Source organism: Galleria mellonella, unplaced genomic scaffold (genome assembly GCF_026898425.1).
Source record: "Galleria mellonella isolate WM207_F2 unplaced genomic scaffold, CSIRO_AGI_GalMel_v1 utg116, whole genome shotgun sequence".
In the NCBI taxonomy this organism is placed as follows: domain Eukaryota; kingdom Metazoa; phylum Arthropoda; class Insecta; order Lepidoptera; family Pyralidae; genus Galleria; species Galleria mellonella.
This window is the reverse complement of record NW_026441978.1, coordinates 1,935,568-1,961,279: the sequence shown is the minus strand read 5'-3', so window position 1 is coordinate 1,961,279 and position 25,712 is coordinate 1,935,568.

The window sequence follows — 25,712 nt, the reverse complement described above, 5'->3', positions numbered from 1 at the left end:
TGTTTGCATGGCTGTGTTTTGGTTTGAAGGATGGGATATGGCGTGAATTTACTGGGTACAGAGGAATAACACCTGAGTCCTCAGGAATTGCAACGCATGGGGGGGGGGGTGGTATCATGGGCGAAATAGTATACTCTGTTATGTTTATGGTACTGCTCATGTCTATAGGCGACGGTTACCACTTTCCATCAGGTGGGCCGTCAGCTTGTTTGCCATTCTAAGTTGTATATAAAAAAAAAGATTAATTCTTTACGGATATCCTGGTTTCGGATTCTATCACGCAATGAAACTGCGAGACAAGATATATATGTAATTAATTAGCGTGACACACGCGTAAATACCTACCAATGATTTAACACACACACACACACACACACACACAAGAACCCACTTTCTGTGAGCCTGATGCCATTTGTTTTGCGGTTGGAACCGTAAACCGCAGTAACACAACAACACATTCCTTTACCAATTGCGTTCAGTGACGCATATTGCGTAAAGGCTCATATTAACAGCTAATGACTTGTTTATGTTTGATATACAATACATGAATTCCTTGCAATATGTGCAGATTAATCTTATGGATTTTTTTATTTGTACGTACAGACGAAAACTTCAAAGTCTATAATAATAGATGGCAACGAGCAAGAAAAATTGCCATTGTGCTCAACAATAAAGTTTACAATACACAGAATCAAGCCAGCTGCTTGTTCCATTGAGCCAAATAAGAAAAACAGGCACCTCAAATTCTGTTCCAATAAAAATCAACTAAAGAATAGCTAGTACGATCAAATTTGCTAGCTCTTGTGGTTTAAGGGATGAGATGTTGAACTTGCTTCAGTTAGCTGTCCACTGCTGAACATAGTTTCCCTCAGGTTTTACCAGTATTTACCACACTTGACAGGCGGGTTGGCGATCGCAGTTTGGCTTTTGGTGGTGTTTAAAAAGGGACGCTGCTGCTCATCCTTTCACCATAAGGTCATAGTGTAATCTGTAATTTCTATTTTAACGTTTATATCTATAGGTGATAGCTACAAGTTTCCATCATTTAACTGAATTAGATGTTATTTTGCGGAATTCTGTATCATTAATTAGTTAATTAAAATTATTTAGTTTAATTCCGTTACAAATAGTATGCGTGCGATTACTAACGTTTGAAGATTAATATATTTAATATATTATTATATTTATTTATTTATTCATATTAATTTATTAATAAATTTATCTAAATATGCCTCGCTTTAAAGTGAAATACGTATAACGACATATGCGTGGACTGAATAACGGTTGGAGATTAATGACTAATATGGAAGGTCGTAGAAATTCCATTAATAATAATAATAGGAGTCTAATTTCAAATTTTGGCAGTCCCACGAGTACTTTTTGGTAGCGGAATTAAACAAAATAATTCTAATTAACTAACCAACTTTACATCAGGTGGGCCATTACTTTATTTGCCATTTTTAGCGTAGTAAAAAAGAAAGGAAAACTTTATTGACCAAATAAGAATAATGGTACAAAAGGCGGTCTCAGTGCTAATAGAATTCCATCGCTTATGTCTCAAACCAAACGGGAGTACTCACTTGAAGTAAATAAGATTTTCTATACAAAAGTCCCGAGGGATTCTTTCTCGAATTAATCTCTTAATGCCTTCCCTACCCTTTTCAGTAAAGGGATCATCTGAGAAGTAATTAATCCAGGATATTTTACGTTGCAAGCAATCTACTTAGATATCGGCCGTGACGACCGAAATTCGATGAGTTTGATTTATGTTTTAGTTGTTAAAATACCTACATAAACAAAATATATATTTTTTTGGCATTTGGCATAGATATAAATAATTCTAGATTCATATTTATAAATGAAACTTATTTTTAAAAGAATCCTAAAATTAAATAGGTGTGACATTTTAAATTGGGACAGTATAGTTTACGTACATTTCACTTCTCATTTGACTCCATTATTTCATTTTCTACGTTTATATTAGTTCACGTTTGACCACCAATATTACCACGTGTACTTAGAAAACTATTCATATTAATTTACATATCTTTTACTAGTGACTATATTACAGGGACTTTTTCAAAATATTCATAGGACAGAATATGAAAAAAAAAAGTATATTAAATTCCAAATTTAAATGACATATATTTTTTTTTAAATTCGCTAGAACATTGTGGCACTTTCGGCTAAAAATATGGCTTGATAGTTAGAGTATATGACTTGGATAAATGCGCTCTACTAAAGTGTTGTTTTTTGGTTTGCATCTTACGTTTTTTTTTATATCAATGGCATTTGTTATGTAATTCATCATAATTTATTGGATATCGATTTAAGAATTACCTTTGCCAATTTGTAATTCCTCATTAAATAATACTGACTTATGGGAAAACGGTGTTGGGTCAAAAGGTTTTGAATTTATTACAACATTTTGTACATCTCGACGGGGAAAACAATTTATGTAATTTTTGTTTATGCAAAATTTTCAACACTGGTTATTTGATTAGAATTATTTTGTTTGATTCCGCTACCATTAGTATATGTGTGACTGCCAACACTTGAAGATTGACCACCACTATTAGTACTGGAAGTTCCACAACTTTCCATATTACTCGTCAATCTTCGAATACATACTATAGGTGGTGCAATTAAATAAAATAACGATATAAATAAGCTAAAGAATTTTTAAAATAGGTTGCATAGTTTGATATGGCAAGATAACACCTAGTTCAGTAAAAAAATCTCATCATTTAAAGAGATGGATAAATTAGTAGTGTTTATATAATTACTAGTATATATATAAATATAAATGCTAAAAATATTTTTAAATTTGAAAACTGTATAATAATAAATAAGTAGAAATAATAATAATTTTATTGGAAATAGACATAACAAAAAGTATATCTTTAAAAATTTCTTTCTTATACAATAAAACAGAACTTTTTTAACATTTATACGTATATATTAATTAAACTGTCCACTGCTGAACATAGCCTCCCCTATAAAGGGAGTTTGCCAGTAGTTGTCACATTTGGCAGGCCGATTGGCAACCGCAGTTTGGCTTTTGGTGATGTTTTAAGAGGGATACTGCTACCCATTTTATGATCATAAGTTCCCTTGTCGCCTCTTACGACACCCACAGGAAAGGAAAGGGTAGCCGATTCTATGTCGGCCCTACACAGCAAATCTTTCGCTTTCTATAAGTGAAAGGATTTTAAAAATCAATTTAGTAGTTTTTGAGTTTATTCCTTATAAACAAATTTTCAAATCTTTCCTCTTCATTATATTAGTATAGCTGTAGATTATACTCGGTATTTGTACAAAGTCAAATATAATTATGATATAATTTATAAAGATTTATGTTATTTCAAAGTCCCATGAAGGATCATGGTAATCCAATAAACGGGTACCATAACACCCGTCAATGAACAATTCAAGTTACGAAAATGCTTTTAGACAGCTGTAAATGCACAATACAATTTTGGAGATACCATTATTGACATAAGACCTTCCAGGAAATTGACATTGGATATTCGATAAACTCGTCTCTTGTAATCATTGAGTGGGTTTGGATTTCGACATTTTGAATTTAATTTCAGAGAGAAATTTCTAATGTAGGTAGCATTACACCGTGATCTTCGGAGTGCTCGTATACGAGACTCATCGATATTTGAAATTATTGATGGAAATGACATCTTAAATATTTTTAAGATAAAATAATGTGAGGGGTCTTAATAATACCAAAAGATGACCAAACAATAATTTTTAGAAATCTTGTCTTTGTATCTTTCTGTATGTTTATTCAGGCATTACACAAAAATTACTGCACCAAAATGCTATTTGCAAGCTTCATATTTGGGTTTCTTAAGATCTAACTTAAAATCTGGTTGATACGCCATCTAGAACTAGTATATTTCATTGGTTTTTTTTTCTTCTGAAGACCACGTGTATGAAATAAGAGGTAAAAAACTAGTAGTACTTCCAATAAGATTAGTTGGCAGCTTCATTTGCAATAAAATACATTTAAAGAGCTTCAAGTTGTCAAGAGAGAGAATCTTGTATGGCTAGTTTTAATAGGTATGTTAACCATTGTATATCTTGTGCTGACCATTACTGAGAACTAATAGACTTATGTCTCTATACTCCGCTATTTGTCTACCATAAACCTTAAAATCGAAACAGAACTGTGCGAGTGAACTTGCTTCACAGCCAAAACACGAGTAGGAACAGAAATATCTAAGCAGCTTTTGCACAAAGTCTCCATTTGGTAAATAATTCTCTATGTTACGTCTCTGGACCTAGCAGTTTATTTTATTTATGTCTAGTGTTTCAGATACAGTTTGCGGTCTTTATTATTCATATGGAGTGTTCGAACATCGTTTATGTACGATTCTAGTTTGTATAGCGAAATCTAAAACCCTTTTGGCTCCACCAAATGGCGTGTTAGAAAACAATTTATCTCCTTGTAACTGTATTCCATTAGGTGATTTATAATCTCAACTTTTACACACGAAAAAATAGTTTTGTACTGCGGCCAGACAATGTAACGAAGCGCAAATTGAAATAAAGTCGTGAACACATAAGAAATTCGTGTTTCTTCCACTAGGATACACATTTCGGCCGTACATTGTTTCGTTGCCCTTATTGTCTGGCCCCTTAAGTTGAATGTCCTGTGTTTTTTATCGAAACAATAATGTTATGCCTTGTTGGTTTAGGATCTGTCGACGTGTTTTCAGAGGGCCGAAATCTGCTGCGGACATCCGTTGTAAGGTGTCATTGTGTGGTCCAGATACTAGGTTATTCAATTTTATATGTAAACTTTACTGAAAGGAGTTAACTTTATTTGTATATAATAGAAAATATATTGTCAGTTTTATACAAATATGAAGGTTTTTGTTATTTGGATAATAATAGATTGGTACTGCTACCTGTGCTATTGGTTTACATTGGTGGGGTAATAGGGAGTTATTTAATGGGTGAAAATGGAATGTTAATATTTTACGAATTTTACGAAGTAGCGAGTAAAAAGGTAAGTAATATAGTTTTCAATTAATAAACATAGGTATAGTTTTATTTCACAGAATTAGGTATTATGCGGAAGTTCATATCACTGGTTATTTGAATAGAATTATTTTGCTTAACTCCACTACCATTAGTAAGTGTGTGACAATACTTGAATTCGTTTAAAGATGAAACACGTGTTGCAAAAGTTACGTAAACAAAATGGCAGTCGATAATTGATGGCCAATATGGAAAGTTGTGGTACTTTTGGTAGTTTAAAGTAGTGGTCAGTTAGACATATACTAATGGTAGCGGAATTAAGCAAAATAATTCTAAACAAATAACTAGTGAAAGGCAGATATATTGCTAGCAATGGGACTGCTAGGTTTCTAGCTAGGATTGCTAACAATTTCTTTCTCCATGGTACCAGGGAGGTATGGCAGGTGAGGATACAGTCTTTTTTGGGGATGATAATGGAATGGTGACCCCGCCTGCACTATCGGTATACGCTGGCGGGGTACCAGTAAAGGATGATAGATGAGAATGAAAGCAGGTCATCGTGATTTCACAAGAATTAACCACGATAGTTTCGTGGTTAGGCCGACCTAATAGGGAATATTGCTATCTGGAATAATAAATATAATGGAACTGGTAAATCTCCATTACTAGCAATCACTTTCTCTTCGGTGAGGATACAATCAGGTCAGTTGACGATTTCGCCAGAGACCAGGAGAAACTGCGTGGAGGTTAACCTTATTGAGTATATAACGATCAATGGGGCTACTAGACCCCATTATTAAAGTTTGACTGTCCCAAATTCCTTTTGGTTAGGAGATGGGCTTATTCTTTGTTTATTTATTTCTTAAATGAACTAAACGAATATTGTTATAAATCGGAAAATTAATAAGATGCTAAATCTAACGCGAGAGACTTAATTCGTAAATACCTAAACATCTTAATTCTAAGAAGCGGCTAAACAGATTTCCTTCTTTTATAAATGAATTTAAATATTTATTGTAAAAAACTGATTTTTTTATGTACTATTATACCTGATAGCTCAGGAAGAAATTTACTTTATTTTTTATTAGCGATTTGATCCTGCTTCACACGGTTAGATATATTTTTTTTAAATAATATATAGTTTACGTTAATATCGTTCTATAGGTTAAAGAATTTTTAAAATTAGATTAGATAGTACCTTTTCTGCACTAGATTAGCCGCCAATTAATTATTTTCTCTCTAACTACACTGGGTTGGCTGAAAGAGATCTCTTTTAAAGATAAGCCCTCCCTTACTAACAAGTTGTTAAACTAATCGCTGTATGTATTGTTCAAGTGCAATAAAGAATATATATTGATTAGATTTTGAGTTTATGACATAAACAATCAAAATTTTCTTTTTTATAGTATTAGTCAGCGGATGTAGGTGGCTTAGGACCGTTCTTTATGGCAGTCTATGGAGAGGCTTATGTCGAAAGTGGTAACCGTCGCCTATAGACATCAGCAGTACCATGGACATAACAATAGTTATACTGTTTCGCCCATGATATCCTCCCGTGCGTTACCATTCCTGAGGACTCAGGTGTTGATCTTCTGTAAAATTATTATAGTATATTATAGGTAACTAAGTGATTTTTTTTATAAGCGCCTCCTACTGATTTCTACGAGTGGCAGCTATTAGAAATCAGTAGAAGTCTCTGGATGAGCCCTGTGTCGTAAGACACGCCGAAAGTCGGGACATATTGTAAATAGTTTTATATTACTCTTTAAAATAAATAGTACAAATATATAGTTTAATATATAGTTTGGAAATATAGCCTCTATTATTATTATATTACTTATATATTATAGTACTTAATATTATTCTTAATTTCGTGTATAATATAGTATATGTCATATATGTGTAAGTATATTTGTTATATATATATATTTATTCGTTAACATATATAATTTTAGTATGTATGTTTTTTTTATACAACTTAGAATGGCAAACAAGCTGATGGCCTACCTGATGAAAGTGGTAACCGTTGCCTATAGACATGAGCAGTACCATGGACGTAACAGAGTATACTGTTTCGCCCATGATTCCCCCATGCGTTGCCATTCTTGAGCACTCAGGTGTTATTCCTGTAAATTCACGCCATATCCCACCCTTCAAACCGAAACACAGCCAATGTATATCAATAATTACTAGTACTGCATTCGAGTATTCTGACACTTGCCTATGGTTGACTGGGAGAGAATGCTTTTAGCATTAAGTCCACCATGTACACATATTTGTACTAATGAATAAATAAATAAATAAAAAAAAAAATTTATAATTGAGTGAATTTATTAAAACTCATTCCATTGTACGCAGTTTCCACTTTCGCGTTCAATCATCAATTACTTGTTCATCCGTGTTGTAACTTGTATCTTGTACATCTTCCCTTTTACACGCACACAGACACCGTACATTATGAAGTCTGGCATTCATTTAAAAGTTCAATATTGGCGTATAACTTTAGCGAAAGGGTAACTTCCCTTTATTCGTAGCAAATTACTTTCCATCGACCATGTGGAGACGGTACGTATTATATGAAAATAAAGCGGCCGGATTTAATGAAAAAAATAAAACCCGATATTAATAACGTAAGATACGGTTTCTATCGAAAAGGTTACGTGAACTGAATGTGAATTGTTGTGTCTTGATACAGCGTTATTATGGAATAGTGATTCGATATTCGAGTCGAGTCGATGCGAATCTGTCTCTGTAGCAACGTTTAATCTATATATATATATATATATATATATATATATATATATATATATATATATATATATATATATATATATATATATATATATATATATATATATATATATATATATATATGTACTAAAAAAATTACATATCATAAAAAAGTAAAAGTGTCTATTTATAATAATAAATGTGCTCGTGTATGTGTGCTTGTGTGTGTGTGTGTCTGTGCGCGCGCGCGCGCGTGTGTATGTGTGTGTATGTGTGTGTTGTACATATAATAATTTAGTTTGTGTTCTTTATATTTTTTTTTTTGTATTTTTTATTTATTTATATGGTTATTTTTAATTCCAGACTATGTTTTCTATTTCATCGTAACTATGAAATTAGATACCAACGAAATTGCAAGTAAAAGCTAGTTGTATGTAATGTGCTATTGTTTGTATCAGAACATACGTATACTTGGTGAAAATTAAAATATTTTCTCTCCATTTGAAACTATTTTTAATGCGTATTTTTGTATTTGGGAAGCCAAAATCGTTAGTCTACAGAATAGGTTGGAGTGTATTTTTTTAATCTTTTAATAATATTCTCTCTCTCTCTCTCTTTCTCTCTCTCTCTATGATACCTTTGTAAGACATTGATCAGTGAACCAAGATATTATGATAATAATTGACGTATTACACTTTGTCTCTCTTATCCTGAAGATTAAAAGAAGACAATCACACAGCGCATTTTTTCTACATACTGACCTTTCAAACATTATTAATTTATTTTTTATTATTTTCTCTATTTATAAATAATAAGTTATATCACATGTATTTTCATAAGCAAACGTTAACAACTATCGACTTAAAATCACCAGAATAGTCCCGCCTTATGTTATTGGATAAGTTGGTTTTTCGCCTGATTGGTGTAGAGACGGGTCACAATATATTGCTATTGTTGTATGGAATACTAATGACATATTGTATGACTTAATACAGACATGTCCACTAAGTAATCTTAGTGGAATTTCTCATCAGTAACAGAGCATGGAATTCTTCGAATTGTAATCAAGTAGTTGTTACCAAAGTCTAGGATTAATTGTATTTGTTATTAATTCTAGACATATTGTTTGAAGTCTTTGAGGCTGTGGCCCTCAGTGTTGCCAGTTTAGATATTGTTTTCTTAATTCAATATTTCTATCATAGTGATAATAATGAAGCAGACTAGGCATGAAGGACTAAATGTTAGGTTCTTTGCATAAATATTACTACATTTATTTTATATATTTTCTTTTATTATGTTATTATATAATTGTATAATTCAACGTGTGGTCCCGGTATAAAGTAGACCACCCTAGTCTTTCTCGTGGGTACCGTAAGAGGCGAATAAGGAAAGGCGAGAGATGGGCAGAAGCGTTTCTCTTAAAACATTTCCAAAGCTTAACTGCGGTTACCAATCTGCCTGTCAAGCATGGCAACTACTGGCACACCCCCTAAAGGGGAGGTTTATGTTCAGCAGTGGACATTTAAAGGCTGGTATGATGATGGTAATCGTGTAATCTAAATTTTGATGCTATTTTGAGACTATTAGTCTTTTCATATTAACATGTGTAATTTATATTTATTTTCTTACAAAAGAGAGTATATTTAATGACATTAATTAATAATATTAAGTGAAAAGTTTGTTTAGTGTATGTATAAAATTAAATAAATAAATAAATGGTTCACCGAAATTCACACATCTACAAACATACTCATACTAAAATAAATGCAGGGACAAAGTTAAAGTACATGATTACATTAACAAGCAAATTTTTTAAGTGCTTTTAGAACTTTAGCTGGATGAAATATGACAATAAAAAGTGCTCTCCCTACGAAATAAAAGGTTAATCATGTAGTAAATTATTAAGCTGACACTGAAAATTTGGATAATGACAGTTAAAAAAGTATTTAAAATTTTTAAAACAAAATATCTTAGTAATGGGAAAGGGATTGTTTGTGATGGGGAGGTTAGTCCCCATTGCTATCAATATGCCCTATCAGGTCGATCTCCATACGGTTCCCACTGGAAATTTTCGTGACTAAATCATAGAATTCGTCACGTCTAACTGACCTGCATTTTCATTCTCACCTATCACTTCTCACTAGTACCCCGCCAGTGTATACCGATAGTGCAGGCGGTGTTATCATGTCATTTTCAGCCATAAAAAAATGTAGGTACATAGTTTTGGGATTTATGTTTAACATATTCTATTATTAAAGTTTAAGTTTTAAATACACAATCGGGACTTAACGTGATGTAAAAGCTTTTACAGGTAAATAGTACCTACATACCTAGCTGCTTCTTTATTGCCGACGTATCGACGTAGATTGCACCACGTCGTGACGACAAGAGGTGTCGTGACCACCTTTTACATCGCGTTAAGTGTCAATTGTGTATTTAAAATATGTGTAAAGAACGTGAAAATTTAAAATTAACTAACGTTTTAGTTCATAGGCACTTTTTAAATAATCAATCGTAAACATTAGAGAACAGTACATCAATTCAATTGTTTCTGAAAATTGACAGATAATAATGATTTTGACATACATCGTTATGAACATGGGGTATCATGGGCGTAACAGTATACTCTGTTGTGTCCATGGTACCGCTCATGTCTATAGGCGACGATTACCATTTCCCATCAGGTGGGCCGTCAGCTTGTTTGCCATTCTAAGTTGTACAAAAAAAAAAGAACAATCAACTGATCCCTTTGGTATTGTTGGACAATACCGGAGACTTTGTACAAAAGTCGTTTCCTCGGGCACCTCTGTCCCATTCGTGTTTCTGCCGTGAAGCAGTAGTGTTTGCATGGCTGTATTTCGATTTGAAGTGTGGGATAAGACAGTGAATTTACAGGGTATAGAGGAATACACCTGAGTTCTCAGGAATGGCAACGCATGGGAGGTATTATGGGCGAAACAGCATACTCTGTTATGTCCATGGTACTGCTCATGTCTATAGGCGACGATTACCATTTCCCATCAGGTGGGCCGTCAGCTTGTTTGTCATTCTAGGTTGCATAAAAAAAAAAACAATTATTCAATATTTCTATAATTCATAATAGGTTAACGTAAAAAAGTTCAATCTGGTATATTTTCATAAATTACACTATCACACAAATAACTAGTGCATTTAACAATTTTTCTTTTTTCTACACTTTTTGTAAGGAAAATTATAAAGTTTTCGATGTTTTAATATAATTTGAACATACAGCATCTGCAGCTTATCAATATGGCGAACTGACGCGCGTTGCATACCGATGGAGTATTATTACACGTGATAGAAAGAGACAGTAACATTCATTTTACTGCAGGAGCGAGCAGAAGAGAAATATCTTACTCACACTTTCAACTTATGCTTTGTCTGCTCCATTAATATATGTCTGTGATTTATATTGTAGAGAAGAACAATCCCTACAAGCAACACCCGTTCACGAGTATGACGGATATACCAGTTATCATTGCGCTTAAGTTCTTTTTCTGTATTCTTAGTTAATGTGAAAATATTAGAACATTTATAGAATTTAAAAAAATAGATATCGGTTGTATTTTTTTTGTTTGTTTTTTACTCATAACTCTGTCATTTCTAAAATGGTTTGAATTTTTTTTTATCTGAAAAGAATTTTCAGATTGGTCTCATAGAAATTTTATTAAAATCTATTTAGTATTTTTTAAATAACTGCTTTTACCACTTTTTCAATTGACTTTTTTTTTCAATACAATTTTAAATTTGTGGCGTGGTTCCAGCATAAAATGCCATATCTTTGTTTCTTACAATACTCACAGGTACTCACTCATTACAGTTAAAATAATATAAAAAAAAATATCTTTTGCTTGAATATATATATATATATATATATATATATATATATATATATATATATATATATATATATATATATATATATATATATATATATATATATATATATATAATTTTCTTCTCCTTTTGTAACATCTAGGGAACAAATGCAATGTAGTAATGTTATATTTATTTCGCTATTACACGGAATAAATGCTACTAATATCATAATTACGACAATTTGTAAGGACGAATGGATCTTTGTTAGTTTTTGTCGCAAAAACAACTGAATAGGTTTGAATAAAATTGCGTACACATATAGACTATATCCAAAATTATAACGTAGGATACCTTATATATTGATTTATATAAGCTAGCGATTCGCGACTTTATTAATGTGACTGTTAACGCCTGCACAAAGAAGGAACGGGAGAAGCGGCGGGAGAGGGGGCGGTGCGAACGCGAACGTAAACAAATGACACAGACGCCGAACCGACTATGTCGTGCATACACTCATTTACTTTAATAAACCTTTAATAAAACTTTATGTTTCAATTTTAATTGAGCAAATCATTCGGATTATACGAATGATTTTCAAATCATTCGAATACAAATTTTATTCATCCAAGTACTAATATCATTCGAACCCTAATATCATTTATTAATAGTCCTTGATGTACGAGTCGACACGAACATAGCCGAGTCGTACCCGATCGTTGGAATGTCTTATTTTTTTAATGGATAAGAGTGTTGCCAATTTAAATTTAGTAAAAATTACCAAATTTCGATAAAAGTAAGTACAGTTTTATAGGTAAACTACGAAAGTATTACAACGCGTATTATAAAATTGATATTTCAATACTAGATGACGTTTTTTTTTGGAAAGAACTTTGTTGTGAACAAATGAATTAGTACAATCACTCGAATACGGAAATTAGTATTTTAAAAATTTAAAAATTATTCGGATAACAAAATCATTCGTATTCGCGTATCGCTAACATAAGCAAAGCTACAAGAAATAGCTTGTAGTTTATATAATCACAGAAAGTTCATATTCGAGATGTTCAGAACTATTATATATTCTGAAGTCCGTGGTCGGATGAAAACCATATTGTATTAAATTTTAAAAACTTTCTTCGTGTTTAAGACCACGTAGATGGAACAGATGATATAATAGTTACTACGTAAAGACTAAGCACATAATTTACTTTTAAACTTTCACGTTTACTTTATTAGTATGGACATCTTACTCTCTGGATGTGATAAACTAGAATCATATTATCATCATCATATCAGCTTTAAACTGTTCATTGCTTAACATAAGATACCTTTACCAGAGGGAGACTTTGTACAAAAGTCGATTGCTTGGGTACCTCTCTCCCCTTCGTGTTTCAACCGTGAAGCAGTTGTGTTTGCATGGCTGTGTTTCAGTTTGAAGGGTGGGATATGGCGTGAATTTACTGGGTACAGAGGAATAATTCCTCAGGAACGGCAACGCATGGATAATATCATGGGCGAAACAGTATACTATGTTATGTCCATGGTACTGCTCATGTTTATAGGCGACGGTTACCACTTTCCATCAGGTGGACCGTCAGCTTGTTTGCCATTCTAAGTTGTATAAAAAAAAAATTAGTCTCAAAAAATTACCCAGTTTTACCCATAACAAGATTAGCCACCCATCGCTTCGAAACATTATATCGAATAATCGTTCTTTGATATTTACTGTGTTACATAAACTGACTGTCTAATTGCAATTTAAATATTTTCAATCCAAAATACCGTATCGAACCGGGGGGAAAGGGATTGTTAGCAATGGAGTTTGACAGCACCATTGCTAGCAATATGCCTTATTAGGTCGACCTCCACGTGGTTCCCCCTGGAAACGATCGTGAATAATTCTTATTGAATTCGTCATGATGGGCCAACTGACCTGCTTCATCCTCACCTATCATTCTTCACTGGTGCCCCGCCAGCGTATCCCGATGGCCCAGGCGGGGTTACCATACCATTATTACCCATTAAAAAAAAAACGTATCGAACCATATCGAATGGAAATGAAAGTACGCTATCTATTTATCAAGAGATATTTTCTTATTCTATGTGGCTATTCATCCGAGATACAAAGAGGTGAACTGGAAACCAGATGGCTGGCCTTACAAAGCCACAAAAGGACCGGACTCGGACAGTAAAGGTGTTGAATTAATGCTCATCTCACTGCAACTGAGATTTACGCAAATACTTACCGTTTCTCGTGACTTTACCCATGTATATTGAAAGAAAATATTCTTTACATATTTATTGAAACATGAGGTACATGCTGCTGTATATAAAAAGCATATTTCGTCAAATATATAATTTTGTTTACATTATTTTCTTATGCTAGCTATGGGGACAAACATCTCCATGACTAACAATACCTTCTCCCTCTATTAAAATAATATATAATTTGTGATAACGTGTGAATGGGTAACAATTATTATTTTGATTACTTGTTTAGTTTACGAAATACTTGTTTAGACTAGCAACATTTAGTGCAAAGGATTTTTTATCCGCAGAAGAAATAAATAGACCAATATTGTTCGAACGATAAACAAGCTAAAATGGTAATTGACTTGTGACACAACTCGAAGAACCGAAAACTGACGGACAAGAAAGTTTCTTGTGTGGTAACCTCCTAGGGACAAATGCAGTGTGGGACGATCCCTTACTAGATGAAGTGACGACCTCAAATGCATTATAGGGAGTTAGTGGATGCAGGTAGCTCAGGACCGTTCTTTATGGCAGTCTATGGGGAAGACCTATGTTCAGAAGTTAATGTTTTTTTTTAATGAGTGATATCGGAATGGTAACCCTATCCGCGCTATTGGTATACACCGGCGGGGCACCAGTGAGATGACAGGTGAGGATGAAGCAGGCCAGTTAGCCCATCGTGACGGATTCAACAAGAATTGTTCACAATGGTTTCCAGGGGGAACCACGTGGAGGTCGACCTAATAGGACATATTGCTAGCAATGAGACTGTCAAACTTCATTGCTAACAATCCCTTTCCCCCCAGCAGTTAATGATTGTTACGATGACGATATATTTAAAAGGCGATATTGTTGTAAAAACTCTATAGTCGTTTTTATTAATGTTCTATAATCAAAATATTAAATACAAAAATATAACAATATAATAATTTATGACAGTTTGCTATTCTCTTCTAAACTTCACATAATACAGACATTTTTATTATTTATCAAACATAGCTTATTATTTTCAACATTCGTTATCAGCACGATGTGGCGACCTATTTTTTAAATATACACTAGTCGCTACAGTATCTTGCCAATAAGCTTTCGCAAGTGAACAATGAGACAACATGCAACGGGCTTTCTCCATAATGCTACGATTGCATCGTTCACTCACTCCATTTTGCTGAGGGCTATAGGGCACCGTAGTTTGGTGCTTGATGCCATTTGAAGCCAAATAATCAGCAAATTCATTGTTGACGTACTCAGATCCATTATCAGATCGCACTATTTTTATTTTTGAGCCAGTTTCACGTTCAACAAGAGATTTGAAAATAGAAAACTTTGATTTGACTTCTGTCTTAGAAGACATAAAATAAATAAATATAAACCTGGTAAAATCATCTATAAAAGTAATAAAGTATTTATTACCTTGAAAAGAGGTTGTTTGAAATGGTCCACATAAATCTGTGTGAATTAATTCTAGAACTGACGTAGCTTTCTTACTTTTCAACCGTTTAAAAGGTTTTCTTGCTTGCTTACCCTCCACGCAGGGTATGCATGGTTCCTTGTCAACCTCCTTGTACTCCACTCGAACTGCTAGACCTTTTCTAAGTAGATCCATACCTATGCGACAGAGATGTCCTAATCTCTTATGCCAAATTTTAAAATTTGAGAGTTCTGAGTGCACATTATAGGCTGAAACATTTTGTGGCAAGTTAATAGAACAATCTAAATTATACATTCCACCACTAAAAGAACCGTGCAAAATAGGGTTATTAGCAAAAGATACATCAGAAGATTTATAAAAGTTACAACCATTTTTATCAAAAACAACAGAAAAATCTTTTTCAACAACTTTCTTTACGGAAAGTAAATTACATTTTAAACTAGGAACATAAATAACATTATTTATTTTTGATACTACAGAGTGGTATTAATTGATACCTCACCAATACCCACAGCTGGCAATTTTTGTCCGTTTGCTACAGTTATGCTTCCACTATCTATAGAACGATAATTTTTTAGCCATTCACCGTGTGAAGTCATATGTCCCGATGCTCTAGAGTCGATTATCCATTTATCGGTGTTCTGGTTATTTAGGGATGACATAGCCACTTCTGACAAGCAATCTGTTGTATCTTCTATGTTTTGTTAAATTTTTGACATATTTGCCTTTTTTACCTTTTTAATAGGGCAATCAGGGCTCTTATGTCCAGGTTTTCTAGATTTAAAACATATAATAGGTTTCTTCGTCTTCGCTTTTAATTGTGAAGTACGAAACGCTGCAACATCATCATTTTGAGCCATCTTTGACATTTCACTCAATAACTTCGTCTTAACCATTTCTGATGTTACTTCGAGGTTTGAATGTTCTAGAGCCATTACCAGTGGATCATAACGAGATGTTAGTCCACCTAATAAAATCGCAGCAAGAGAGCTATCTTCAATTGTTTTGCCAATATCTGCCAAATTCTGGGCAGTTGTCATGACTGCATTAATGTACGAAATATCGGTAAAATCTGATAGGGAGTACCTGTACAGCTGTCGCTCCAATGACAACTTCCGACCAAGACTTTGGTCTTCATATGCCTTTTGTAATGCATACCATGCCTCTTTCGCTGACGATGCTGTTCTCACATGCGTCATTGCCGCACCATCCACAGAAAGACAAATTTTTGACAATGCTTTCTGGTCATTACGTGCTTTTACATGGGAAGGTGTATCGTCAGACGATTCATAACCATCTATTGTATTCCACAACTCTTCGTGCACCAACAGCATTCTCATTTTGAATTTCCATGCCGTATAATCTTCACGTTTCACCAACATTTTTATACAATTCAAATTCATCCCAGCCATTATGAATTAGTAGAATTCCTTTTAAATAAATTCCTTACCTTACTTCCTTACGGGAGGATATGTTGTAAAAACTCTATAGTCGTTTTTATTAATGTTCTATAATCAAAATATTAAATACAAAAATATAACAATATAATAATTTATGACAGTTTGCTATTCTCTTCTAAACTTCACATTATACATACATTTTTATTATTCATCAAACTGAGCTTATTATTTTCAACAGATATTTATTTACAAGTTATTTGAGCTGTCAAACCGGAGTGATGTATTCCCGGGTTAGTGCAATATTGCTGAAACATGTGGGCTAATTTAATAAAGGTCCGGTTAGGAGTAAATATTCAACATTATACGGATTTTAGGGTACCGTAGAATAAATGGATAATAACAAAACCATACAATTATTTTATCAATACATACAAATCGATACATATAGATTCACCAGAGGGAGACTTTGTACAAAAGTCGTTTGCTTGGGTACATCTGTCCTATTCGTATTTCAACCGTAAAGCAGTTGTGTTTGCATGGCTGTGTTTCGGTTTGAAGGGTGGGATATGGCGTGAATTTACAGGGTACAGAGGAATAACACCTGAGTCCTCAGGAATGGCAACGCATGGGGGTATCATGGGCGAATCGGTGTACTCAGTTGTGTTCATGGTACTGCTCATGTCTATAGGCGACGGTTCCCACTTTCCATCAGGTGGGCCGTCCACTTGTTTGACATTCTAAGTTGTATAAAAAAAAATAGATAGATACTCTTCATTGTTTCCTCCAAAAGATTACAATAGTAAACTTATTATAAATATAAACAATTATAAGAAATAATCACAATGAGAAAACAATGGGCGACCTTATCGCTAAAAGCGATCATAATACTAGATTCTATAAAAATCACTACGAGAATAAGTTAACAAAATATCAGTAAATTTATATTGTTTTATGTTAATTAACAGTAAAAAATGATTAAATATCTTTTAATGATGGCACCCGATCAACTAAATACAGCAATATTCAATATAAAAGGCTTCAATGGATTTCTTTAAACTCTGCTACGCAATTATTAGTATATTAAGCCGAGTCCTGAAACTGTAAAAAGTAAAACTCGAGTTAGAGGAGTATTGTAATTAAAACTTTGTTTTCGATTCCGACAATCTTCGCTCGGAGACGCGCTTCCTAATCATTATTCCGTTGTAATGATCATGTATTTTAATTGTAAATGTGATTAAATTTAAATAATTTCCACATTTAGAATTTATTAAATATGAAGTGATATTAATATATATATATATATATATATAGTTCTTTTGTCTACAATAAATGAAGTTTTATTGCAGGCCTGCGTCATTTTAACAAAAAAAAAAAATGTTTAAAATCTAATACAAACATTTACTGATTTTGAAAATGTAACATTATAAAATAGATCTTCTGTGATATATAATATCATCATTATATCAGCCGTCTACTGTCCACTGCTGAACATACGCTTGGAGATGTCCAAAATGGTGGTTTAACTAATAGTTGGCATACTTGGCAGGTGGATTGGCAGCCGCAGTTAGACTTTGGTGTTGTTTTAGGAGGGACACTGCGGGACTGCTGCTGCCCGTCCCTTGACCATTAAGTTTCCTTAGTTATCCTAGCTACGCTGGCGGAGCATCAGTGAAGGGTGATAGATGAGAATGAAAACAGGCCAGTTAGCCCAACATGATGAATTCATCAGGAATTAACCATGATACTTTCCTGGGGGAACCGCGAGGAGGTTGACCTGGTTGGGTATATTGCTAGCAATGGGATTCTCAGTCTCCATTACTAACAATCCCTTTTCCCCCTAACAAAGTGAGTATTTACTGTATACTTTTTTCCAGTCGAGTGTTAGATTGGCATGAGATTTCATAGTTGTATTTTAGTCAATAAGCACATTATCGGATCAGTAATATTCAAATAGAAATACTGAGAAAGTGTCTCCCAGGAATGCTATTGATAAAAATAGCCTAACATTTTTTTTTAAATGGCGCACTTTTTTCTCTTTATAAACTCGCTTTTTTATCTTAAATTAGAACATTTACTGTAAATAGTTATAAGTGAATGTAAAAATAGTTTTTAGTAATGATAATTAATTGAAAATTTTATTTATTTATTTATTTAAAGGAACACCAACAGCATATTGCATTATAATACATATAACAAACATTAAATACAATACTTTGTACAAAAGTCGATTGCTTGGGTACCTCTGTCCCATTCGTGTTTCAACCGTGAAGCAGTTGTGTTTGTAAGGCTGTGTTTCGGTTTAAAGGGCGTGAATTTACGGAGTACAGAGGAATAACACCTGAGTCCTCAGGAATGGCAACGTATGGGGGTATCATGGGCGAAAAAGTATACTTTGTTATGTCCATGGTACTGCTCATGTCTATAGGCGACGGTTACCACTTTCCATCAGGTGGGCCGTCGGCTTGTTTGCCATTCTAAGTTGTATAAAAAAAATACAGTGTTAATACACATACATTTTAAAGGTGTTCACAGCATTTGTTTTAACATAATTATACAGTATGAAATGAAGTAAACAATTATAAGGAACTAAATAATACTAGACTACAAATATTATAGGAGTTACGTTATTAGTTATAGAAATATACGTGTAACCTGAGTTGTGAGCAATATCGGTAAATACGATTATGAGTGAATTAAATTAACAAATATTAAAATACATATATATGATAATAATTAGAGTCACTTTTTATTAAATTATTGTACAAATTGTTTCAGCAATTTATGTAAGAATTCGAATTATTATGCATTATAACAGTTTAAGGTAAATTGGCATTAATTTCATTGTATTATGCACCAATCTTGGTAAGAGGTTGATACAGTCCTAGATTAGTTCTCTCGCGCGGTAAGCCAAATGCTCTAGTTATAGGGTGTCGAGGATAATTTAGAGGTACCATTAATTGGATTGAATTCAGTAAGTTCGCACAATTATACAATTATTAATAATTATACAAATTATAAGATTAACATTATATATATATATATATATATATATATATATATATATATATATATATATATATATATATATATATATATATATATATATATATATATATATATATATGTTTATAAAATATGTCGGTTATTGTTGTTATATATTATTATTTATAATAATTATAAGTAAAAAATATATCTTTTTTTTATAATACATTTGTCTTTTAAATTTCTTTTTTATAAAAAAGAAAACTACATCTATTTTGAACATATAGTGTTATTACTATTATTATTATTACTTAAAGCCAATTTCTTTTTAACGAATTTGTATATGTATGCCTCTGTAAGGCGGATTATGGAGGATTTATTAAATATGTATTGCCAATTGCTTATATATTATATACATATTTACATATATTACATATATATTTCGTTCTACAAAAATGAAAATACAGATTTCAATCTCAGCAAAACAAGTCGTTTTGGTTTAAAAATAAAACTTCTAAATCGATTTTGATTCAATTCCTATAGGATCAATTTTAAAGGATATTCTTTCGAATATAAAAAAAGATATTTTTTTTAAATCGGTTCATAAATGCCGAAGTTTTAAGGTAACAAGTTTAAAAAATATAAACTTAACTGTATACAGTGGTACCTCGACGTACGAGTTTAATTCGTTCCATAACCTTTCTCGTATGTCAAATTGCTCGTATCTCAAAGCAATTTTGCCCATTTAAATTAATTGAAATGCCATTAATTCGTACTCCCAAGAAACCAGCTTAGTTGTTTTTGATAATTGTTAGTCTGAGGTGGGAGAAACTGTTAGACACCAACATCCACCCTGCATGTGGGCGTCGTGTGCAGCGGTGTAGTGTGCGATCCTTCGTATCTCAAATTTTGCTCTCATCTCAAAGCAAAATATCGGTTGTTCGGCGGCTCGTATCTCAAAACACTCGTACATTAGGGTATTTTAAATTTTAATAGTTGTAGCACTTTAGCTGCCCACTAACGACAAGTTTTCTAACTGTATTGGGTTGACTGCAAGAGATCTCTGTCAGAGATAAGTCCACCCTTGCTCACGATATTTATAAATGCATTAAAATGTAATTTACAAGTGCAATAAAGAATATATATAAAAATATAACCGAATTGAGAATTTTCTTCTTTTTTTTTGAAGTCGGTTAACAATTGTAAAAGCCACATAAAAATCAGACGAATTGTGGACTTTATTTTGGAAGTTATCTACCTGTAGGCGATCTTAATTATTCTTGGCCTGTTCCAGTTGCCAACTTGGATGAATATTTTACAAGCTCCGAAGCACTAGAAGCTAGATACGCTTGCTGAATAACTGATGTTCAATGACTTCGCTAAGTCACAGTGTTGTCGCATACTATATTTCATTTTTCCTAAAATTTAAAATGTTTATTCGCCCTGAGACGACTTCCTTTAAATTTATCCAAATATAAACATTTGACCATTTTGAGGAAATTCTACCCAGTAGCCACTACTCGAATGACGATAAAACAGCGTCAGACCTCCCATAAGGTCGTCTTATGGGAGGGTATGGGGGTCTAGCAGTCTCATTACTAGTAACATACCCGCTTTAGGTTGATTTCTACGTGGTGCATCGCTTGAAGTTCATCATCATCATATCAGCCGTTAATCGTCCAGTCCTGAATATCTCCTAACTGGGATCTTTTACCAATAGTTGCCACACTTGGCAGGCGGGTTGGCAATCGCGGTTAGGATGTGGTGATGTTTTAAGAGGGCTGCTGGCCATCTCTCGACACTTAAACCTCTTGAAAATATTGTACTTAATTCTTAGTAAATTCATCATTTTGCCAACTGATCTGCTTTTATCCTTTCATCTTTCACCCATCATTTCTCACTGGTCTCCCAGCAGCGTATGCCAATAGCGCAGGCTGGATTGGCAACCGCAGTCAGGCTTTAGAGATGTTTTAAGAGGGGTGTTGTTGCCCATTCTTCGCCCTTCCTTATCGGTTCTTACGACATTCACGAGAAAGGAAGGGGTGGCCTATGGTATGCCGAGATCACACAGCTACTATTATTGTTTTGTTGTTTCCAAAAGTTGTTTCGACTTCATTAGGAAGTCTTCTTCAGGGTGAGTGCGGTGCTTTGAGTTTTTTGGGTCCCATGTTGTGTTGCGGGCTGCAGCTCACAGAGCCCGTGAAGACGTTGGTGACGGCGAAGGTAGTGGTAGCATGACGCAGAACGCCGTTAGATAAAAGTCGAAAGAATTGTGGGAAACGACAAACACAGTAAGTTTATAACATATAGATATTAGATATTAGACATAAAATATAAATATAGACGTTATATACAGACATTTTACTTTTTCCCGATATTTCTCCGAAACAAAAACGTTTACCCAAATTTGAGAAAAAATACCAAATCTGGCAAACACAATATTGTCCCGGATTGTGACGCTTTATTAACATAGGTCAATCACCTCTTCCCGGAGGCTTGTGGTAATATGCAAGGTGACTGACCTGCTACTGTCGACAGAGCCTATCAACGTAATCATTTTGCGAGATTTTTATCTGTAATTGTGTTTTTATACTTTGCCGCCCACGGAGATCAGAATAAGATAACTTGCATTGCCAAGAGGGAAAGGGATTGTTAGTAATAGGACTAGGGACCATTGCTAACAATATACCTTATCAGGTCGACCTTCACGCGGTTCCCCCTAAAAATCAACTTGATTGTTTTTTATGAATTCATCACTATGGGCCAACTAACCTGCTTTTATCCTCACCTATTATCCTTCCTTTTTTCTTATTCTCCTTTCTGCCAGGGTATATCGATAGCGCAGACGGGGTTACCATTCCATAATCATCTATTAGAAAAAAAAACTGACATTGCCATAGTTACAATTTTATATTTTTTAAAGTCCTTTAAAAATTAATTATTGTAAACAAATAGTTGATCGGCAACTCGATTTAATTGAGTTCATTGAACTGTATGAGATACTCCAAGTATCTCAATAGATTGTATGGTTTTCGAGAAAATTCCATTTAATTACACAAGAAGATGAAATCAAGCAGTTCTAAGAAGCAATCACTGTCCTTTCAGGTGCATTAGTGAGTGAAGCGAACATTAATTTCATTGAAGCCACCAGTTTATTTACTCGTTAATATTTTGATTCAGAAATTTAATTATCGCTCAAACATTCTTACTTATCGTAAATGTAAAAATGAGTTAATAATATAAAATGACATTGATGTTCCTTTCCACTTGGGTTCGCTGGAAGAGAACCCATGCAGAGTTATGCTCGCCTTTGTACTTTTGCTTTACACTGTCATATTTTCTTATGTATTATTATTCTTCTTTTTCTTTCTACTCTTATCTCAATTATTATTTGGAGTCGGCGTAATATGTTTTTTATCTATATTTCAAAAATATTTGGCATATAATTTTACGCCGGACCGCCTGCCTGACGTCAATCCTCTTTGGGAATGCATTTGTTGGTGGTTTCCGCCACCTGCAGTATGGAGAAAAGGAAGGAAAGAAAGAAAAAAAGGTCAATGTTCCCTAGATTGACAATGCTTAAAAGAAATTGGTAAATAAGAGGAATTAGGGACTTATCTGGGAAAGGAATAGGGGGACACTGAACCGACTCGGGAGGCCAGAGTCTTATTCTAGAAAAACAAGGACAACTGTTTCACGGTAGAAACACGAATGGTACAAAGGTTCTCCCAAGCATTTGCCGTTTGTACAAAGTCTCCCTCTGTTTGAAGAGTCATAAAATATCGCCACCAATAAAGCAAAGTGATGATCTTTTTATACACCATAAAATGACATTAACTGTTTCTGTTCACGGCATTCGACTAATATCTCATTACACATACTAATAACTCATTACATTACACTGAACCGGTTTGAACTAGTCCATTATTGAAATCCGATTAACTCGGGTCACATATTCGATTTGACTCATATGAACTATGATATTACTAGAGCCAGTTACGGCCTACATTACGAGGGTAATATAATCCTTCACGTACTTTATTGTCCATCATAATCAAATCAAAGAAGTTTCACACGTCACTTGGCTTACAAAGATAAATTATGTCCAATAACTGCATCTTATACTGATCGTCTGGAATTCTTCGGGATGAAGTCACTGAGTCAATGTAGAAAGATTCAAGATTTTAAATGGCCTTATTTTGATACCTGATGTTTTTAAGGATATACATTTGATACCACGTAATTAAAATATTAGAACTGTTAAAATAGTTAATACATTTTCAACATATGCTTGTCGTACTAACTTAGGATCCAATTCTCCCCTCAACAGAATGTTATCGTCCTACAATAAAGCCGTAAACGTTGACCATGATATCGACATCTTTGGTAATTCTTTAGTGCAGTTTACTAGGCTTATTAATAATATAGATTAGTAATTAAGTCTTCACTAATTGTATAATGGTACTTAGTATATTAACACTTACCTGTAAGAGCTGTATATACCTCTCATTGATATGTTTATATAGCCTCAAGCTTAGAAGTGAAAAATGAGATTTTTTGTTCAAGTAAACTTAGATTTAAGCATTTTTGAATAAAAAATTTTCACTTTTTACTTACTTATAACATTGTACATTGTTTGCTTAATTATTTTGAGCATATTGTTTGTGTGTCTTTTATAAATAAATAAATAAATAATACCATATCGCATGATTAATTTCTTGCTACTGAGCATATGTTGTAGGCCAGGGGATTTCCGTAGATGCTCACTTCTATTGAAAATTACATGTTTATAAAATTAATAGTAAAATCACTAGTTCGTTGATTTGTCATCAATGACACATCAACCAATTGGTGTAACGCATGCTATGGTACCGGTTATTAGGATACGAAATTGTTTTTATGGGGTAATTCTGTCGATGTACACAGTACCTTTCAATTACAGAAGCGTTGTTTGAGAATTATACTATATTAGCTGTTAATTGTCCACTGCGGGGGGAAAGGGATTGTTAGTAATGGAGACTCCATATGAGCCCATTGCTAACAATACACCCTATCAGGTCGACCTCCACAAGGTTCCCCTTGGAAACCATGGCAGCTAATTCTAGTGGAATTAGTCACGATGGGCTAACTGACCTGCTTTTATCGTCACCTCATCATCACTCACTGGTGCCCCGCCAGGGTATACCGATAGCGCAGGCGGGATAACCGTTCCATTATCACCCATTAAAAAAAATGTCCACTGCTGAACATGCCTTCCCCTATTGGGTGGTTTTGCCAGTAGTTGCCATGCTTGACAAGCGGGCTGGCAACAAGAGTTAGGTTTTGATGGTGTTTTAAAAGGGATGCTCCTGCCCATCCCTTGATCATTAACCTGAACATAGAATCATATATAAGTAAACGAGTCAACTAAGAATCATATATAATAATAATAAAAGACTGTGTCCCAAAAAATCGACTTAAATTGTAACAAAACCAGTTATTTTAATCTAAAAATTGAACTACTGAACCGATTTTGATAATATTTCTATGCAAATAATCTGTAAGTATATATCTGTAAGTACTCTGGAGAGAGCCTGGAGATCTGTAGTACAGGTTTCGACCTTGTTTAGACTCCAGGCTCTCACAAGGGTTAATATTTTAAGTTTCAAACCTAAATAGTTATACACTGTACAATATTCCTTGTGGGCAGTAACATAAAGATTATTATTTTTATTATATCCTTGTAGATAAGGAAAGAATTTTCCAAAGCAGTTTAAAATTGATGGAGTTATGAGTCACCAAATATAAAATAAATACAACTAAACCGAGAACCTCTTTCTTTTTGAAGTCTGTCGAAAGAAGCTATTTTGTATGATAGGATGTGATTATAGTATATACATATTAATATATATAAAATATATTAAAATATGTAAATCAAAGCTGTCCGCTTATGTCTGTTTCTCCGCTTAATTAAAAAAAAATCCAGAGATTTTCATATGGGTTTCGTTGTTATTTAGGTTCTTCAATTATTAGATATTATTTCTTATTTTTTATAAAACATTATATGTTAATTAAACGGCAAATAGTATTCACGAGGG